Source organism: Oncorhynchus mykiss, chromosome 11 (assembly GCF_013265735.2).
Source record: "Oncorhynchus mykiss isolate Arlee chromosome 11, USDA_OmykA_1.1, whole genome shotgun sequence".
Lineage (NCBI taxonomy): Eukaryota > Metazoa > Chordata > Actinopteri > Salmoniformes > Salmonidae > Oncorhynchus > Oncorhynchus mykiss.
In genome coordinates this window covers 82900740-82921972 of record NC_048575.1, presented here as the reverse complement: position 1 = coordinate 82921972, position 21233 = coordinate 82900740, and the positions used below count along the sequence as shown (strand labels likewise).

At 45.8% G+C, this 21233-nt stretch overlaps 1 protein-coding gene across 2 annotated transcripts in view; it reads left to right on the top strand.

Annotated features, from left to right (window-relative positions):
* Positions 1-21233, top strand: part of LOC100136308 (atrial natriuretic peptide receptor 3) — an 88253-nt gene that overhangs the window by 40059 nt on the left and 26961 nt on the right. The gene's annotated exons all lie outside the window — the stretch shown is intronic.

Here is a 21233-nt window from a genome sequence, read left to right as displayed (position 1 = left end):
CATCCCAAACATGCTCAATGGCTGACATATCTGGTGAGTATGCAGGTCATGGAAGAACTGGGACATTCTCAGCTGCCAGGAATTGTGCACAGATCCTTTGCAACATGGTCTCATGCTGAAACATGAAGTGATGGTGGTGGATGAATGGCACGATAATGGGCTTCAGGATCTCATCACGGTATCTCTGTGCATTCAAATTTCCATCGATAAAATGCAATTGTGTTCGTTGCCCGTAGCTTATGCCTGCCCATACCATAACCCCACAGCCACCATGGGGCACTCTGTTCACAACGTTGGAATCAGCAAACCACTCGCCCACACAATGCGAAACACATGATCTGCTGTTGTGAGGTCGGTTGGACAGACTGCCGATTTCTCTAAAACAATGTTGGAGGCGGCTTATGGTAGAGAAATTAACATTACAACAGCTTTGGTGGATCTTCCTGAAGTCAGCATGTCAATTGCACTCTACTTCAACATTTGAGAAATCTGTGGCATTTTAGAGTGGCCTTTTATTGTCCCCAACACAAGGTGCACCTGTGTAATGATCATGCTGTTTCATCAGCATCTTGATATGCCACACCTGTCAGGTGGACGTTCTCTATGTTCCCACTCTTTATACACAACTCCAGTTGAGGTTTAGGTCTTAGAGAATGTTTTGAACCAAATGCTTTACATTTTAAATGTATACTGAACCAATATATATATATACGCGACATTTAAAGTGTCGGTCATTATCTTGGCAAAGGAGAAATACTCACTCTCAGGGATGTAAACATATTGCGCACAAATTTGGAGAGAAATAAGCTTTCTTTTGTTGCGTATGGAACATTTCTGGTATCTTTTTATTTCCGCTCATGGATTTAAATGTTGCGTTTTATAGTTTGGTTCAGTTTACATCTAAAACTAAAAGCATTCTAATTGGTTCAGAACATTCTCTAAGACATAAACCTCAACATTAAGAGTGGGACCATAGAAAAAGTAGAGGAAGCTTATCTCTTACTGTGGGTATAACATCGGACGGTCAATTATCGCGTTCAAGTCATATTGACAAAGTCGTTGTGAAGATGGGGAAGGGTACGTCTGTTATTTAAAAAAATAGATGTGCTCCGTTTTTTACACAAATCAAATCAAATGTATTTATATATCAGCTATATATCAGCTGATATCTCAAAGTGCTGTACAGAAACCCAGCCTAAAACGCCAAACAGCAAGCAATGCAGGTGTAGAAGCACGGTGGCTAGGAAAAACTTCCTAGAAAGGCACAAACCTAGGAAGAAACCTAGAGAGGAACCAGGTTATGAGGGGTGGCCAGTCCTCTTCTGGCTGTGCCGGGTGGAGATTATAAACCTAGAGAGGAACCAGGTTATGAGGGGTGGCCAGTCCTCTTCTGGCTGTTTCAGGCTTTGGTCTTGTCCCCATCTTGATTACCGTCTGGTAATAGGGTCAGGTGCAGCATAGAAAGACCTAAAAAAGCTACAGCTGGCTCAAACCAGAGCAGCACGCCTCGCCCTTAACTGCACATATAGAGCTAACATCAACATGTCTTTCCTGGTTGAGGGATTAACGGCTTCTCTTCTAGTTGTTATTAGAAAAATCAGTGTTATTAAAACACCTCAGACATCCATGCCTACAACAGGGGTCTCTCAGACAGACAGGCAGGCAGTCAGACAGGCAGGAGGTCAGGCAGTCAGGCAGACAGACAGACAGACAGACAGACAGGCAGTCAGACAGGCAGACAGACAGACAGACAGACAGGCAGGCAGGCAGACAGACAGACAGACAGACAGACAGACAGACAGACAGACAGACAGACAGAGACAGACAGAGACAGGCAGACAGACAGACAGACAGACAGGCAGTCAGACAGACAGACAGACAGACAGACAGACAGGCAGGCAGACAGACAGACAGACAGACAGACAGACAGACAGACAGACAGAGACAGACAGACAGACAGACAGACAGACAGGCAGGCAGGCAGTCAGACAGACAGGCAGGCAGTCAGACAGGCAGGCAGTCAGGCAGACAGACAGGCAGTCAGACAGGCAGGCAGGCAGTCAGGCAGACAGACAGACAGACAGAGCCAGGCAGGCAGACAGACAGACAGACAGACAGACAGACAGACAGGCAGGCAGGCAGTCAGACAGGCAGGCAGGCAGTCAGACAGGCAGGCAGTCAGGCAGACAGACAGGCAGTCAGACAGGCAGGCAGGCAGTCAGGCAGACAGACAGACAGACAGAGCCAGGCAGGCAGACAGACAGACAGACAGAGACAGACAGACAGACAGACAGACAGACAGACAGACAGACAGACAGGCAGGCAGGCAGACAGACAGACAGACAGACAGACAGACAGACAGACAGACAGACAGACAGACAGACAGACAGACAGACAGACAGACAGACAGACAGACAGACAGACAGACAGGCAGGCAGACAGACAGATAGATTGAGCGTGGACATTCAGGGCCCTGCTTCTGACTAGACAACTTAGTGGACATAATATAATGACTGCCCCCTCAGAGAGAGAGAGAGAGAGAAAAATACATCCTATTGAAATCTCTACAGTTGAAAGGCGGAGCCTCTCACCAGAAAGCCTAATCTCAGTAGATTGCCATATCCCCAATATTTCTATCCAATCACAACCAGTAGGTGGGTGTGTTGCGTCAGAGCTCTGTTATTACATTCACTAACATGACATACAGTACGTTATACAAAGGACCAGGGCTGAATGATTCGTTTTGTGTCAGGAATGAAAACGTGAATGGGTCTTGCCCTCAACGTCCAGAAGAGACTGATGGATTTCCAAACACATTCAGCGTTTTGGTTTGAACGCTGCTTCTCTGTCTGGGCATTGTTCTGAGAGCCCCAAATAAAATATTACAAGAGGCCATTCTTACTGACCTTGTCGTGCGAGAAACACTCAAAGCAAATCCTGTTCCAATTCATGAAACCTTCGACTAATATAGTAGGAAGATAGACCTATCTATGCCACCAAAGAGTATATTGAAAAGGAATCTATGACGTAGCCATACAGAATGGAAGATGGTGTATTGTAGATTCTAGAGGCCATTCTGAGACTGTATTGTTGTCAAATGATTCATCTGTAGATTCTAGAGGCCATTCTGAGGCTGTGTTGCTGTCAAATGATTAATCTGTAGATTCTAGAGGCCATTCTGAGACGGTGTTGCTGTCAAATGATTCATCTGTAGATTCTAGAGGCCATTCTGAGACTGTGTTGTTGTCAAATGATTCATCTGTAGATTCTAGAGGCCATTCTGAGACTGTGTTGCTGTCAAATGATTCATCTGTAGATTCTAGAGGCCATTCTGAAGCTGTGTTGTTGTCAAATGATTCATCTGTAGATTCTAGAGGCAATTCTGAGACGGTGTTGCTGTCAAATGATTCATCTGTAGATTCTAGAGGCCATTCTGAGACTGTGTTGTTGTCAAATGATTCATCTGTAGATTCTAGAGGCCATTCTGAGGCTGTGTTGCTGTCAAATTATTCATCTGTAGAATCTAGAGGCCATTCGGAGACTGTGTTGCTGTCAAATGATTCATCTATAGAATCTAGAGGCCATTCTGAGACGGTGTTGCTGTCAAATGATTCATCTGTAAATTATAGAGGCCATTCTGAGACGGTGTTGCTGTCAAATGATTCATCTGTAGAATCTAGAGGCCATTCTGAGACTGTGTTGCTGTCAAATGATTCATCTGTAGAATCTAGAGGCCATTCTGAGACGGTGTTGCTGTCAAATGATTCATCTGTATAATCTAGAGGCCATTCTGAGACTGTGTTGCTGTCAAATGATTCATCTGTAGAATCTAGAGGCCATTCTGAGACGGTGTTGCTGTCAAATGATTCATCTGTAGAATCTAGAGGCCATTCTGAGGCTGTGTTGCTGTCAAATGATTCATCTGTAGAATCTAGAGGCCATTCTGAGACGGTGTTGCTGTCAAATGATTCATCTGTAGATTCTAGAGGCCATTCTGAGACTGTGTTGCTGTCAAATGATTCATCTGTAGATTCTAGAGGCCATTCTGAGACTGTGTTGCTGTCAAATGATTCATCTGTAGATTCTATAGGCCATTCTGAGACGGTGTTGCTGTCAAATGAGTCATCTGTAGAATCTAGAGGCCATTCTGAGACAGTGTTGCTGTCAAATGATTCATCTGTAGATTCTAGAGGCCATTCTGAGCCTGTGTTGCTGTCAAATGATTCATCTGTAGAATCTAGAGGCCATTCTGAGACTGTGTTGCTGTCAAATGATTCATCTGTAGATTCTAGAGGCCATTCTGAGACTGTGTTGCTGTCAAATGATTCATCTGTATAATCTAGAGGCCATTCTGAGACTGTGTTGCTGTCAAATGATTCATCTATAGAATTTAGAGGCCATTCTGAGACGGTGTTGCTGTCAAATGATTCATCTGTAGATTCTAGAGGCCATTCTGAGGCTGTGTTGCTGTCAAATTATTCATCTGTAGAATCTAGAGGCCATTCGGAGACTGTGTTGCTGTCAAATGATTCATCTGTAGATTCTAGAGGCCATTCTGAGACGGTGTTGCTGTCAAATGATTCATCTGTAGAATCTAGAGGCCATTCTGAGGCTGTGTTGCTGTCAAATGATTCATCTGTAGATTCTAGAGGCCATTCTGAGACGGTGTTGCTGTCAAATGATTCATCTGTAGATTCTAGAGGCCATTCTGAGACGGTGTTGCTGTCAAATGATTCATCTGTAGAATCTAGAGGCCATTCTGAGACGGTGTTGCTGTCAAATGATTCATCTGTAGATTCTAGAGGCCATTCTGAGACTGTGTTGCTGTCAAATGATTCATCTGTAGAATCTAGAGGCCATTCTGAGACTGTGTTGCTGTCAAATGATTCATCTGTAGATTCTAGAGGCCATTCTGAGACTGTGTTGCTGTCAAATGATTCATCTGTAGATTCTAGAGGCTATTCTGAGGCAGGCAGACAGAGAGACAGACAGACAGGTAGACAGACAGACAGGCGGCAGGCAGAGAGACAGGCAGACAGACAGGCGGCAGACAGAGAGACAGGCAGGCAGACAGACAGTCCTGTCTTGTTCATTCACCGCATGGATTTTGTGATGCTTCAGCAGTGTGTGTGCATGCATGTGCTTATGTCTCTGCACGTGCTTATGTTTGTGTTCTTGCACGTGCATGTGTGTCAAACATCTAATGTGCGTCATGAAGAGGCAGGCTGTCAGGTCTGTGCTTGAAGCAACCCCCCCCCCCCCCATCCCCAGAGCCAACATTAGTTTGAAGTAATTAGATATATTAACAGAAACTTTGTCATTCTTGACAGCCAGACTGTTAGAGCACATTATAATCGTACCTCCAACTGTCGACTTGCGTCAAAGGAGTGAATAGCTTTCGTCCCATCAAACGATTTGCCAGGGGCTGCATGTGCGTGTCACAGAGGGCTAGGCCATCGACTGGGGAAACAATCAGGAAAATTTCAGATCTGCTTTGAATGTTATTCCTCAAATGTATTTAATCTTTATTTAAACCAGGAAGTGCCATTATTAAGAAGCAAGACATGGTCAAGCAGGCAATAGAGACCATGAATAATACATTAAATAAAGTAAATGGACAGAGTGGAACCCCCTGCGAATCCCAGTGCACTTCACGAGGCCCCCTGCGAATCCCAGTACATTTCACTAGGCCCCCAGCGAATCCCAGTACACTTCACTAGGCCCCCTGCGAATGCAAGTACACTTCACTAGGCCGCCAGCGAATCCCAGTAGACTTTACTTGTCCCCCAGCGAATCCCAGTACATTTCACTAGGCCCCCAGCGAATCCAAGTACACTTCACTAGGTCCCCAGCGAATCCCAGTACACTTCACTAGGCCCCCAGCGAATCCCAGTAGACTTCACTAGGCCCCCAGTGAATCCCAGTACATTTCACTAGGCCCCCAGCGAATCCAACTACACTTCACTAGGCCCCCAGCGAATCCCAGTACACTTCACTAGGTCCCCAGCGAATCCCAGTACACTTCGCTATGCCCCCAGCGAATCCCAGTACACTTCGCTAGTCCCCCAGCGAATCCCAGTACACTTCACTAGGCCCCTAGCGAATCCCTGTACACTTCACTAGGTCCCCAGCGAATCGCAGTACACTTCACTAGGCCCCCAGCGAATCGCAGTACACTTCACTAGGACCCCAGCGAATCCCAGTACACTTCACTAGGCCCCCAGCGAATCCCAGTACATTTCACTAGGCCCCCAGTGAATCCTAGTACATTTCGCTAGGCCCCCAGCGAATCCCAGTACACCTCACTAGGCCCCCAGCGAATCCCAGTACACTACACTATGCCCCCAGCGAATCCCAGTACACTTCACTTGTCCCCCAGCAAATCCCAGTAGACTTCACTAGGCCCCCAGTGAATCCCAGTACATTTCACTATGCCCCCAGCGAATCCCAGTACACTTCACTAGGCCCCCAGTGAATCCCAGTACATTTCACTATGCCCCCAGCGAATCGCAGTACACTTCACTAGGCCCCCTGCGCGTCCCAGTACGCTTCACTAGGCCCCCGGCGAATCCCAGTACATTTCACTAGGCCCCCAGTGAATCCAAGTACATTTCACTATGCCCCCAGCGAATCGCAGTACACTTCACTCGGCCCCCAGCGAATCCCAGTACACTTCACTAGGCCCCCGGCGAATCCCAGTACATTTCACTAGGCCCCCAGTGAATCCCAGTACATTTCACTAGGCCCCCAGTGAATCCCAGTACATTTCACTAGGCCCCCAGCGAATCCCAGTACACTTCACTAGGCCCCCAGCGAATCCCAGTACATTTCACTAGGCCCCCAGCGAATCCCAGTACACTTCACTAGGCCCCCAGCGAATCCCAGTGCACATCACAAAGCCCCAAGTGAATCCCAGTGCACTTCACGAGGCCCCCAGCGAATCCCAGTACACTTCATTAGGTCCCCAGCGAATCGCAGTACACTTCACTAGGCCCCCAGCGAATCGCAGTACACTTCACTAGGCCCCCAGCGAATCCCAGTACACTTCACTAGGCCCCCAGCGAATCCCAGTACATTTCACTAGGCCCCCAGTGAATCCTAGTACATTTCACTAGGCCCCCAGCGAATCCCAGTACACTACACTATGCCCCCAGCGAATCCCAGTGCACTTCACTAGGCCCCCAGTGAATCGCAGTACATTTCACAAGGCCCCCAGCGAATCCCAGTACGCTTCACTAGGCCCCCGGCGAATCCCAGTACATTTCACTAGGCCCCCAGCGAATTCCAGTACACTTCACTAGGCCCCCGGCGAATCCCAGTACACTTCACTAGGCCCCCAGCGAATCGCAGTACACTTCACTAGGCCCCCAGCGAATCCCAGTACACTTCACTAGGCCCCCAGCAAATCCCAGTACATTTCACTAGGCCCCCAGTGAATCCTAGTACATTTCGCTAGGCCCCCAGCGAATCCCAGTACACCTCACTAGGCCCCCAGCGAATCCCAGTACACTACACTATGCCCCCAGCGAATCCCAGTACACTTCACTTGTCCCCCAGCAAATCCCAGTAGACTTCACTAGGCCCCCAGTGAATCCCAGTACATTTCACTATGCCCCCAGCGAATCCCAGTACACTTCACTAGGCCCCCAGTGAATCCCAGTACATTTCACTATGCCCCCAGCGAATCCCAGTACACTTCACTAGGCCCCCAGTGAATCCCAGTACATTTCACTATGCCCCCAGCGAATCGCAGTACACTTCACTAGGCCCCCTGCGCGTCCCAGTACGCTTCACTAGGCCCCCGGCGAATCCCAGTACATTTCACTAGGCCCCCAGTGAATCCCAGTACATTTCACTATGCCCCCAGCGAATCGCAGTACACTTCACTCGGCCCCCAGCGAATCCCAGTACACTTCACTAGGCCCCCGGCGAATCCCAGTACATTTCACTAGGCCCCCAGTGAATCCCAGTACATTTCACTAGGCCCCCAGTGAATCCCAGTACATTTCACTAGGCCCCCAGCGAATCCCAGTACACTTCACTAGGCCCCCAGCGAATCCCAGTACATTTCACTAGGCCCCCAGCGAATCCCAGTACACTTCACTAGGCCCCCAGCGAATCCCAGTGCACATCACAAAGCCCCAAGTGAATCCCAGTGCACTTCACGAGGCCCCCAGCGAATCCCAGTACACTTCACTAGGTCCCCAGCGAATCGCAGTACACTTCACTAGGCCCCCAGCGAATCGCAGTACACTTCACTAGGTCCCCAGCGAATCCCAGTACACTTCACTAGGCCCCCAGCGAATCCCAGTACATTTCACTAGGCCCCCAGTGAATCGCAGTACATTTCACTAGGCCCCCAGCGAATCCCAGTACGCTTCACTAGGCCCCCGGCGAATCCCAGTACATTTCACTAGGCCCCCAGCGAATTCCAGTACACTTCACTAGGCCCCCGGCGAATCCCAGTACACTTCACTAGGCCCCCAGCGAATCCCAGTACATTTCACTAGGCCCCCAGCGAATCCCAGTACACTTCACTAGGCCCCCAGCGAATCCCAGTGCACATCACAAGGCCCCAAGCGAATCCCAGTGCACTTCACGAGGCCCCCAGCGAATCCCAGCGCACTTCACCATGCCCCCAGCGAATGCCAGTACACTTCACTAGGCCCCCAGCGAATCCCAGTGCACATCACAAGGCCCCAAGCGAATCCCAGTGCACTTCACGAGGCCCCCAGCGAATCCCAGCGCACTTCACTAGGCCCCCAGCGAATCCCAGTACACGTCACTAATTCCCCTGTGAATCCCAGTACACGTCACTAATTCTCCTGTAAATCCCAGTACACTTCACTACTTCCCCTGTGAATCCTAGTACACATCACTAATTCCCCTGTGAATCCCAGTACACGTCACTAATTCTCCTGTAAATCCCAGTACACTTCACTAATTCCCCTGTAAATCCCAGTACACTTCACTAATTCCCCTGTAAATCCCAGTATACTTGATTAGTCTGCAGATAAATGGAAGGGTTAGGCCTCCTGGGACTCTCCTTTTGTCTCTGAATGCAGAGAGAAACTGGCAACCGTGGCCTGTCTGCTGGGGTTAATAACACCGTGGTCACAGAGAACCTCTTTAACAGACAGGATACACAACACAACCTCTTTAACAGACAGGATACACAACACAACCTCTTTAACAGACAGGATACACAACCTCTTTAACAGACAGGATACACAACCTCTTTAACAGTCAGGATACACAACCTCTTTAACAGACAGGATACACAACACAACCTCTTTAACAGACAGGATACACAACACATCACAACCTCTTTAACAGACAGGATACACAACACAACACAACCTCTTTAACAGACAGGATACACAACCTCTTTAACAGACAGGATACACAACCTCTTTAACAGATAGGATACACAACCTCTTTAACAGACAGGATACACAACCTCTTTAACAGACAGGATACACAACATACCCTCTTTAACAGACAGGATACACAACACAACCTCTTTAACAGACAGGATACACAACACAACCTCTTTAACAGACAGGATACACAACACATCACAACCTCTTTAACAGACAGGATACACAACCTCTTTAACAGACAAGATACACAACACAACCTCTTTAACAGACAGGATACACAACACATCACAACCTCTTTAACAGACAGGATACACAACCTCTTTAACAGACAGGATACACAACCTCTTTAACAGACAAGATACAAAACACAACCTCTTTAACAGACAGGATACACAACCTCTTTAACAGACAGGATACACAACACAACCTCTTTAACAGACAGGATACACAACCTCTTTAACAGACAGGATACACAACCTCTTTAACAGACAGGATACACAACACAACCTCTTTAACAGACAGGATACACAACCTCTTTAACAGACAGGATACACAACCTCTTTAACAGACAGGATACACAACCTCTTTAACAGACAGGATACACAACACAACCTCTTTAACAGACAGGATACACAACCCATCACAACCTCTTTAACAGACAGGATACACAACACAACACAACCTCTTTAACAGACAGGATACACAACCTCTTTAACAGACAGGATACACAACCTCTTTAACAGATAGGATACACAACCTCTTTAACAGACAGGATACACAACCTCTTTAACAGACAGGATACACAACACAACCTCTTTAACAGACAGGATACACAACACAACCTCTTTAACAGACAGGATACACAACACATCACAACCTCTTTAACAGACAGGATACACAACCTCTTTAACAGACAGGATACACAACCTCTTTAACAGACAGGATACACAACCTCTTTAACAGACAGGATACACAACACAACCTCTTTAACAGACAGGATACACAACCTCTTTAACAGACAGGATACACAACCTCTTTAACAGACAGGATACACAACACAACCTCTTTAACAGACAGGATACACAACCTCTTTAACAGACAGGATACACAACCTCTTTAACAGACAGGATACACAACCTCTTTAACAGACAGGATACACAACACAACCTCTTTAACAGACAGGATACACAACCCATCACAACCTCTTTAACAGACAGGATACACAACACAACACAACCTCTTTAACAGACAGGATACACAACCTCTTTAACAGACAGGATACACAACCTCTTTAACAGATAGGATACACAACCTCTTTAACAGACAGGATACACAACCTCTTTAACAGACAGGATACACAACACAACCTCTTTAACAGACAGGATACACAACACAACCTCTTTAACAGACAGGATACACAACACATCACAACCTCTTTAACAGACAGGATACACAACCTCTTTAACAGACAGGATACACAACCTCTTTAACAGACAAGATACACAACACAACCTCTTTAACAGACAGGATACACAACACATCACAACCTCTTTAACAGACAGGATACACAACCTCTTTAACAGACAGGATACACAACACAACCTCTTTAACAGACAGGATACACAACCTCTTTAACAGACAAGATACACAACACAACCTCTTTAACAGACAGGATACACAACACATCACAACCTCTTTAACAGACAGGATACACAACCTCTTTAACAGACAGGATACACAACCTCTTTAACAGACAAGATACACAACACAACCTCTTTAACAGACAGGATACACAACACATCACAACCTCTTTAACAGACAGGATACACAACCTCTTTAACAGACAGGATACACAACACATCACAACCTCTTTAACAGACAGGATACACAACCTCTTTAACAGACAAGATACACAACACAACCTCTTTAACAGACAGGATACACAACACATCACAACCTCTTTAACAGACAGGATACACAACCTCTTTAACAGACAGGATACACAACACAACCTCTTTAACAGACAGGATACACAACCTCTTTAACAGACAAGATACACAACACAACCTCTTTAACAGACAGGATACACAACACATCACAACCTCTTTAACAGACAGGATACACAACCTCTTTAACAGACAGGATACACAACCTCTTTAACAGACAAGATACACAACACAACCTCTTTAACAGACAGGATACACAACACATCACAACCTCTTTAACAGACAGGATACACAACCTCTTTAACAGACAGGATACACAACACATCACAACCTCTTTAACAGACAGGATACACAACCTCTTTAACAGACAAGATACACAACACAACCTCTTTAACAGACAGGATACACAACACATCACAACCTCTTTAACAGACAGGATACACAACCTCTTTAACAGACAGGATACACAACACAACACAACCTCTTTAACAGACAGGACCTCTTTAACAGACAGGATACACAACGCAACCTCTTTAACAGACAGGATACACAACACAACCTCTTTAACAGACAGGATACACAACACAACCTCTTTAAGAACACATTCTTATTTTCAATGACGGCCTTGGAACAGTGCCTGTATCAGTGGGCTTTGTGATGAATGAGCCATCTGATTCAATGAATGATGGAGCGGAATTGGCTTTTTTCCCCCAAATTTCATTTCAGGTTCCTCAAAGCTTTCTACTATTATTCTTTATATAATTTATTTTTGTTTCATAGTGTAGTTTATTTGTATTTTTATTTAGTTTAGTCACATGATTTCTTCATTTGCAGTACGTTTGCCAGTCAGTTGGGCTGCCAGACTTCACCTTTTGCCTCATCACTCTCAGCCATACAATTTTTCAATTCCTCATCAATCCACGGGGATTTAACAGTTTTTAGTCATTTTCTTAATGTGTGCTTGTTAGTAACTGGAATAAGTAGTTTCATAAATGTGTCAAGTGCAGCTTCTGGTTGCTCCTCATTACACACCACAGGCCAACAAATATTATTTAGATCATCAACATATGAATCACTACAAAACTTCCTGTATGACCTCTTATACACTATATTGGGCCCAGCCTTTGGAACTTTGTTTTTCCTCGATGTTGAGTGCCCTTCTCTATAAATAAGCATGCTGAAAGTCTGTTGTTAATTTGTTTACAGAGAAATATAATTGTATTTGCTAAGAGCTGGCAGCAAGCTGATAGATCTGCTGTTAGAACCAGTAAAGGCCTCTTCATCACGTTGGCTTCCCTCCAGGCCTGAGGACAGAGACCTCTAGGCTCAGGTTAAAGATATGACAGATAGGAGTGGCTATAGAGTCAGCTACCATCCTCAGTAGGAGTGGCTATAGGGTCAGATACCATCCTCAGTAGGAGTGGCTTGAGTCAGCTACCATCCTCAGTAGGAGTGGCTATAGGGTCAGCTACCATCCTCAGTAGGAGTGGCTATAGAGTCAGCTACCATCCTCAGTAGGAGTGGCTATAGAGTCAGCTACCATCCTCAGTAAGAGTGGCTATAGAGTCAGTAGGAGTGACTATAGAGTCAGCTACCATCCTCAGTAGGAGTGGCTATAGAGTCAGCTACCATCCTCAGTAGGAGTGGCTATAGAGTCAGCTACCATCCTCAGTAGGAGTGGCTATAGAGTCAGCTACCATCCTCAGTAGGAGTGGCTATAGAGTCAGCTACCGTCCTCAGTAGGAGTGGCTATAGAGTCAGCTACCATCCTCAGTAGGTGTGGCTATAGAGTCAGCTACCATCCTCAGTATGAGTGGCTATAGAGTCAGCTACCATCCTCAGTAGGAGTGGCTATAGAGTCAGCTACCATCCTCAGTAGGAGTGGCTATAGAGTCAGCTACCATCCTCAGTAGGAGTGGCTATAGAGTCAGCTACCATCCTCAGTAGGAGTGGCTATAGAGTCAGCTACCATCCCCAGTAGGAGTGGCTATAGAGTCAGCTACCATCCTCAGTAGGAGTGGCTATAGAGTCAGTAGGAGTGGCTATAGAGTCAGCTACCATCCTCAGTAGGAGTGGCTATAGAGTCAGCTACCATCCTCAGTAGGAGTGGCTATAGAGTCAGTAGGAGAGGCTATAGAGTCAGCTACCATCCCCAGTAGGAGTGGCTATAGAGTCAGCTACCATCCTCAGTAGGAGTGGCTATAGGGTCAGCTACCATCCTCAGTAGGAGTGGCTATAGAGTCAGCTACCATCCCCAGTAGGAGTGGCTATAGAGTCAGCTACCGTCCTCAGTAGGAGTGGCTATAGAGTCACCTACCATCCTCAGTAGGAGTGGCTATAGAGTCAGCTACCATCCTCAGTAGGAGTGGCTATAGAGTCAGCTACCATCCTCAGTAGGAGTGGCTATAGAGTCAGCTACCATCCCCAGTAGGAGTGGCTATAGAGTCAGCTACCATCCTCAGTAGGAGTGGCTATAGGGTCAGCTACCATCCTCAGTAGGAGTGGCTATAGAGTCAGCTACCTTCCCCAGTAGGAGTGGCTATAGAGTCAGCTACCATCCTCAGTAGGAGTGGCTATAGTGTCAGTAGGAGTGGCTATAGAGTCAGCTACCATCCTCAGTAGGAGTGGCTATAGAGTCAGCTACCATCCTCAGTAGGAGTGGCTATAGAGTCAGTAGGAGTGGCTATAGAGTCAGCTACCATCCCCAGTAGGAGTGGCTGTAGAGTCAGCTACCATCCTCAGTAGGAGTGGCTATAGAGTCAGCTACCATCCCCAGTAGGAGTGGCTATAGAGTCAGCTAGAGTCCTCAGTAGGAGTGGCTATAGAGTCACCTACCATCCTCAGTAGGAGTGGCTATAGAGTCAGCTACCATCCTCAGTAGGAGTGGCTATAGAGTCAGCTACCATCCTCAGTAGGAGTGGCTATAGAGTCAGCTACCATCCCCAGTAGGAGTGGCTATAGAGTCAGCTACCATCCTCAGTAGGAGTGGCTATAGAGTCAGCTACCATCCTCAGTAGGAGTGGCTATAGGGTCAGCTACCATCCTCAGTAGGAGGGGCTTTGAGATTTACTTTCTTTGCTTTGGTTCCGTCCAGCCCCTTTTCCCCATATTATCGTGTAAAGGAATAAAGTCCTTGTAAACGGTACCACATTCTGCCTGTTGTCATCCTTACTCGCACCTACAGTCCATACCTTTTTCGCTTCACGGAGAGTTTAGTTGTAGCAGGGTGTTGCATTCCCTCTTCATAGAGGTGTGCGTAACAGGGAGGTTATAGGAAGGACATCAGAAATACAGTGCCTTGTGGAAGTATTCGGCCCCCTTGAACTTTGCGACCTTTTGTCACATTTCAGGCTTCAAACATAAAGATATAAAACTGTCTTTTTTTTGTAAAGAATCAACAAGTGGGACACAATCATGAAGTGGAACGACATTTATTGGATATTTCAAACTTTTTTAACAAATCAAAAACTGAAAAATTGGGCGTGCAAAATTATTCAGCCCCTTTACTTTCAGTGCAGCAAACTCTCTCCAGAAGTTCAGTGAGGATCTCTGAATGATCCAATGTTGACCTAAATGACTAATGATAAATACAATCCACCTGTGTGTAATCAAGTCTCCGTATAAATGCACCTGCACTGTGATAGTCTCAGAAGTCCGTTAAAAGCGCAGAGAGCATCATGAAGAACAAGGAACACACCAGGCAGGTCCGAGATACTGTTGTGAAGTTTAAAGCCGGATTTGGATACAAAAAGATTTCCCAAGCTTTAAACATCCCAAGGAGCACTGTGCAAGTGATAATATTGTAATGGAAGGAGTATCAGACCACTGCAAATCTACCAAGACCTGGCCGTCCCTCTAAACTTTCAGCTCATACAAGGAGAAGACTGATCAGAGATGCAGCCAAGAGGCCCATGATCACTCTGGATGAACTGCAGAGATCTACAGCTGAGGTGGGAGACTCAACAGTTGTATATTGCACAAATCTGGCCTTTATGGAAGAGTGGCAAGAAGAAAGCCATTTCTTAAAGATATCCATAAAAAGTGTCGGTTAAAGTTTGCCACAAGCCACCTGGGAGACACACCAAACATGTGGAAGAAGGTGCTCTGGTCAGATGAAACCAAAATTTAACTTTTTGGCAACAATGCAAAACGTTATGTTTGGCGTAAAAGCAACACAGCTGAACACACCATCCCCACTGTCAAACATGGTGGTTGCAGCATCATGGTTTGGGCCTGCTTTTCTTCAGCAGGGACAGGGAAGATGGTTAAAATTGATGGGAAGATGGATGGAGCCAAATACAGGACCATTCTGGAAGAAAACCTGATGGAGTCTGCAAAAGACCTGAGACTGGGACGGAGATTTGTCTTCCAACAAGACAATGATCCAAAACATAAAGCAAAATCTACAATGGAATGGTTCAAAAATAAACATATCCAGGTGTTAGAATGGCCAAGTCAAAGTCCAGACCTGAATCCAATCGAGAATCTGTGGAAAGAACTGAAAACTGCTGTTCACAAATGCTCTCCATCCAACCTCACTGAGCTCGAGCTGTTTTGCAAGAAGGAATGGGAAAAAAATTCAGTCTCTCGATGTGCAAAACTGATAGAGACATATCCCAAGCGACTTACAGCTGTAATCGCTGCAAAAGGTGGCGCTACAAAGTATTAACTTAAGGGGGCTGAATAATTTTGCACGCCCAATTTTTCAGTTTTTGATTTGTTAAACAAGTTTGAAATATCCAATAAATGTCGTTCCACTTCATGATTGTGTCCCACTTGTTGTTGATTCTTCACAAAAAAATACAGTTTTATATCTTTATGTTTGAAGCCTGAAATGTGGCAAAAGGTCACAAAGTTCAAGGGGGCCGAATACTTTCGCAAGGCACTGTAGATGGGAGAGGTTGAGGGTAGAGGAAGGACATCAGTAATAGATGAGAGAGGTTGAGGGTAGAGGAAGGACATCAGTAATAGATGGTTGAGGGTAGAGGAAGGACATCAGTAATAGATGAGAGAGGTTGAGGGTAGAGGAAGGACATCAGTAATAGATGGTTGAGGGTAGAGGAAGGACATCAGTAATAGATGAGAGAGGTTGAGGGTAGAGGAAGGACATCAGTAATAGATGGTTGTGGGTAGAGGAAGGACATCAGTAATAGATGAGAGAGGTTGAGGGTAGAGTAAGGACATTAGTAATATATGGTTGAGGGTAGAGGAAGGACATCAGTAATAGATTGTTGAGGGTAGAGGAATAGGGGGGGGGGGGGGGGTTGGCCTGCTGTGGGCGATTGGAGGACAAGGGGGGGGTTGGCCTGCTGTGGGCGATTGGAGGACAAGGGGGGGGGTTGGCCTGTGGGCGACTGGAGGACAAGGGGGAGGGGGGGGGGGTGGCCTGCAGTTGGAGGGAGATAGCTTTTTCCTTTGTCTCTTCTTTCAGCTTCCTGCTCCCAGTAGATTTCACCATCCACACGGTCCTGTTGAGAGACAATGGTTGGTAGAGGTTGCCACCAACAGACCAGACCTGCATGGCCGTACTGGCATATCAAACACTGTATTGTCTTATTCTTCTAGCCCGTTGCTATTCAACTCTAGCCTGGTCCCAGATCTGTTTGTGTTGTCTTGCCAACTCTGATAGTCATTGACAGCACAACATATCTAGGATCAGGCTAATTCCATTTTCTCTCACCTGGTTGACTGGCTTCAGAACCAAGGATGTCCTTAAGATGAGGCAAGACTAGGCTAGTGTTGTGTGACTTTTCACCAGTGTGAAGAAGTTAACATGTGGTTGCTACTTTTAGTGGCAGTACCCAAAGTTGGTTCCTGTGGGGCTGAAGTAGACTGAGGGCCGGGACGCTCCAGCATTGAGCCAAGAGGAAGAAATAGAGGACACTATCACAATCACTGCCCTGATGACGTCACAAGTCTGTCGACAAGTATTTCTTATTGTGCTAGTGATCTGTGCCTCGACACAATCCTGTCTCGGAGCTCTACAGACAATGCCTTCCATCTCATGGCTCGGTTTCTGCTCTGACGTGCACTGTCAACTGTGGGACCTTATATAGACAGGTGATGTGGTGATGCCCTAAGAGCTGTGGATACTGTTAGCCTTTCCAAAATCATGTCCAATCAATTGAATTTACCACAGGTGGACTCGAATCAAGTTGTAGAAACATCTCAAGGATGATCAATGGAAACAGGATGCACCTGAGCTCAATTTCAAGTCTCACAGCAAAGGGTCTGAATACTTATGTAAATCAGGTATTTCTGTTTTTGATTTTTTTGGCCCGTTTTTGCTTTGTCATTATGGGGTACTGTGATGTCATTATGGGGTACTGTGATGTCATTATGGGGTACTGTGATGTCATTATGGGGTACTGTGATGTCATTATGGGGTACTGTGATGTCATTATGGGGTACTGTGATGTCATTATGGGGTACTGTGATGTCATTATGGGGTACTGTGTGTAGATTGATGAGGGGGGGGGGGGGGGGGAATGATTTAATCAATCTTATAAATAAGGCTGTAACGTAACAAAATGTGGAAAAAGTCAAGGGGTCTGAATACTTTCGGGATGCACTGTGCTTCCATAAATGTATTCGACTCGCACCGGGGAACCTTCAGACGAGTCTTCTGAGGCCTGTGGCCATTCTAGAGCGAAACAACAGACATGTAGGTGAGAGTCTCACCTTTACACAGAGGAGACGTTTCAAAATCTCTAACTCTATGCAATTGTATCAGCATAAAATAATATAATTCAAACCATTTTTAGCAGCTCAGTGTTTTGTATTATTTATCATATACAGTCTTTTTTTGCTGATCTTTAACAAGGGGTCCAATATTTCCAGCGTATATGAGGCCGCTTGACCCCGTTTTATCCTGGTGTAAACAGACCTCCATCTGTTTACCATAACAATCATAATACCACACAGAAAATCATCTGTTCTCCGGCCATTTGCAGCCTAAGTACCAGACAGTGTAAATAATGAGTTAGTCCACACACAGTCTCTAGCTAAACAAACAATTTGGCCCATATTTGTTTTCACAAGAAACCATGAAACCAACAGAAATGTTGAAAGGTTTACCCTGCCACTTAAGACACAGTGAGTCACTGAGTACTCCTGATATCCCTGCGTGAGTAACTGAGTACTCCTGATATCCCTGCTTGATTCACTGAGTACTCCTGATATCCCTGCGTGAGTAACTGAGTACTCCTGATATCCCTGCTTGAGTCACTGAGTACTCCTGATATCCCTGCGTGAGTCACTGAGTACTCCTGATATCCCTGCGTGAGTCACTGAGTATTCCTGATATCCCTGCTTGAGTCACTGAGTACTCCTGATATCCCTGCGTGAGTCACTGAGTACTCCTGATATCCCTGCTTGAGTCACTGAGTACTCCTGATATCCCTGCGTGAGTCACTGAGTATTCCTGATATCCCTGCGTGAGTCACTGAGTACTCCTGATATCCCTGCGTGAGTCACTGAGTACTCCTGATATCCCTGCTTGAGTCATTGAGTACTCCTGATATCCCTGCGTGATCCTGTCAAAGACCTGTTCCAATGGGGCACCGCCATGCTCCCATGTGGTCTAGGCTATACGATTCACGAAGTTACCAACGTTCAGCTCGCCTTTTCATTTTCTAACATAGTGATCACTTTTCCAAAACACGTGACCGTGGGTTCCACTCAGTCTCTAAATAAAACAACACACATTTACTGTACGTGTCTTAATAACGTCCTTACAAGAATCAACTACTAACTCAACGCAATTTGGGTCTGAACGTTCTCCGTCTGACTGATTTCCATTGGCCAGATGAGCTTACAACAACTACCTACCCGTCGTCGGTTTCCTCATTCAAAATTAATTAATCAACCATCACTGAATGGATTTCTTCTCGGGAGGAACGTTCTGTACACTGATCTTCATCCCTCGGGCCGACTAGCCAATTATATGCATGTTGCCTGTGGTGATGCCCTAAGAGCTGTGGATACTGTTAGACTGGCACTAATAGTTGATACACCCTAAGAGCTGTGGATACTGTTAGACTGGCACTAATAGTTGATACACCCTAAGAGCTGTGGATCCTGTTAGACTGACACTAACAGTTGATACCCTAAGAGCTGTGGATCCTGTTAGACTGACACCCTAAGAGCTGTGGATCCTGTTAGTCTGACACTAATAGTTGATACCCCCTAAGAGCTGTGGATCCTGTTAAACTGACACCGTAAGAGCTGTGGATCCTGTTAGACTGACACTAATAGTTAATACACCCTAAGAGCTGTTAGACTGACACCCTTTGAGCTGTGGATACTGTTAGACTGACACTAATAGTTGATACCCCCTAAGAGCTGTGGATCCTGTTAAACTGACACCCTAAGAGCTGTGGATCCTGTTAGACTGACACTAATAGTTAATACACCCTAAGAGCTGTTAGACTGACACCCTTTGAGCTGTGGATACTGTTAGACTGACACTAATAGTTGATACCCCCTGAGAGCTGTGGATCCTGTTAGTCTGACACTAATAGTTGATACCCCCTAAGAGCTGTGGATCCTGTTAGTCTGACACTAATAGTTGATACCCCCTAAGAGCTGTGGATCGTGTTAGTCTGACACTAATAGTTGATACACCCTAAGAGCTGTGGATACTGTTTGACTGACACCCTTTGAGCTGTGGATCCTGTTAGTCTGACACTAATAGTTGATACCCCCTAAGAGCTGTTGATACTGTTAAACTGACACCCTGAGAGCTGTGGATCCTGTTAGACTGACACTAATAGTTGATACCCCCTAAGAGCTGTGGATCCTGTTAAACTGACACCCTAAGAGCTGTGGATCCTGTTAGACTGACACTAATAGTTAATACACCCTAAGAGCTGTTAGACTGACACCCTTTGAGCTGTGGATACTGTTAGACTGACACTAATAGTTGATACCCCCTAAGAGCTGTGTATCCTGTTAAACTGACACCCTAAGAGCTGTGGATCCTGTTAGACTGACACTAATAGTTAATACACCCTAAGAGCTGTGGATCCTGTTAGACTGACACTAATAGTTGATACCCCCTAAGAGCTGTGGATCCTGTTAAACTGACACCCTAAGAGCTGTGGATCCTGTTAGACTGACACTAATAGTTAATACACCCTAAGAGCTGTTAGACTGACACCCTTTGAGCTGTGGATACTGTTAGTCTTACACTAATAGTTGATACCCCCTAAGAGCTGTGGATCCTGTTAGTCTGACACTAATAGTTGATACCCCCTAAGAGCTGTGGATCCTGTTAGTCTGACACTAATAGTTGATACACCCTAAGAGCTTTGGATACTGTTTGACTGACACCCTTTGAGCTGTGGATCCTGTTAGTCTGACACTAATAGTTGATACCCCCTAAGAGCTGTTGATACTGTTAAACTGACACCCTGAGAGCTGTGGATCCTGTTAGACTGACACTAATAGTTGATACCCCCTAAGAGCTGTGGATCCTGTTAAACTGACACCCTAAGAGCTGTGGATCCTGTTAGACTGACACTAATAGTTAATACACCCTAAGAGCTGTGGATCCTGTTAGTCTGACACTAATAGTTGATACCCCCTAAGAGCTGTGGATCCTGTTAGTCTGACACTAATAGTTGATACCCCCTAAGAGCTGTGGATCCTGTTAGTCTGACACTAATAGTTGATACCCCCTAAGAGCTGTGGATCCTGTTAGTCTGACACTAATAGTTGATACACCCTAAGAGCTGTGGATACTGTTTGACTGACACCCTTTGAGCTGTGGATCCTGTTAGTCTTACACTAATAGTTGATACCCCCTAAGAGCTGTGGATCCTGTTAGTCTGACACTAATAGTTGATACCCCCTAAGAGCTGAGGATCCTGTTAGTCTGACACTAATAGTTGATCACGTTCTG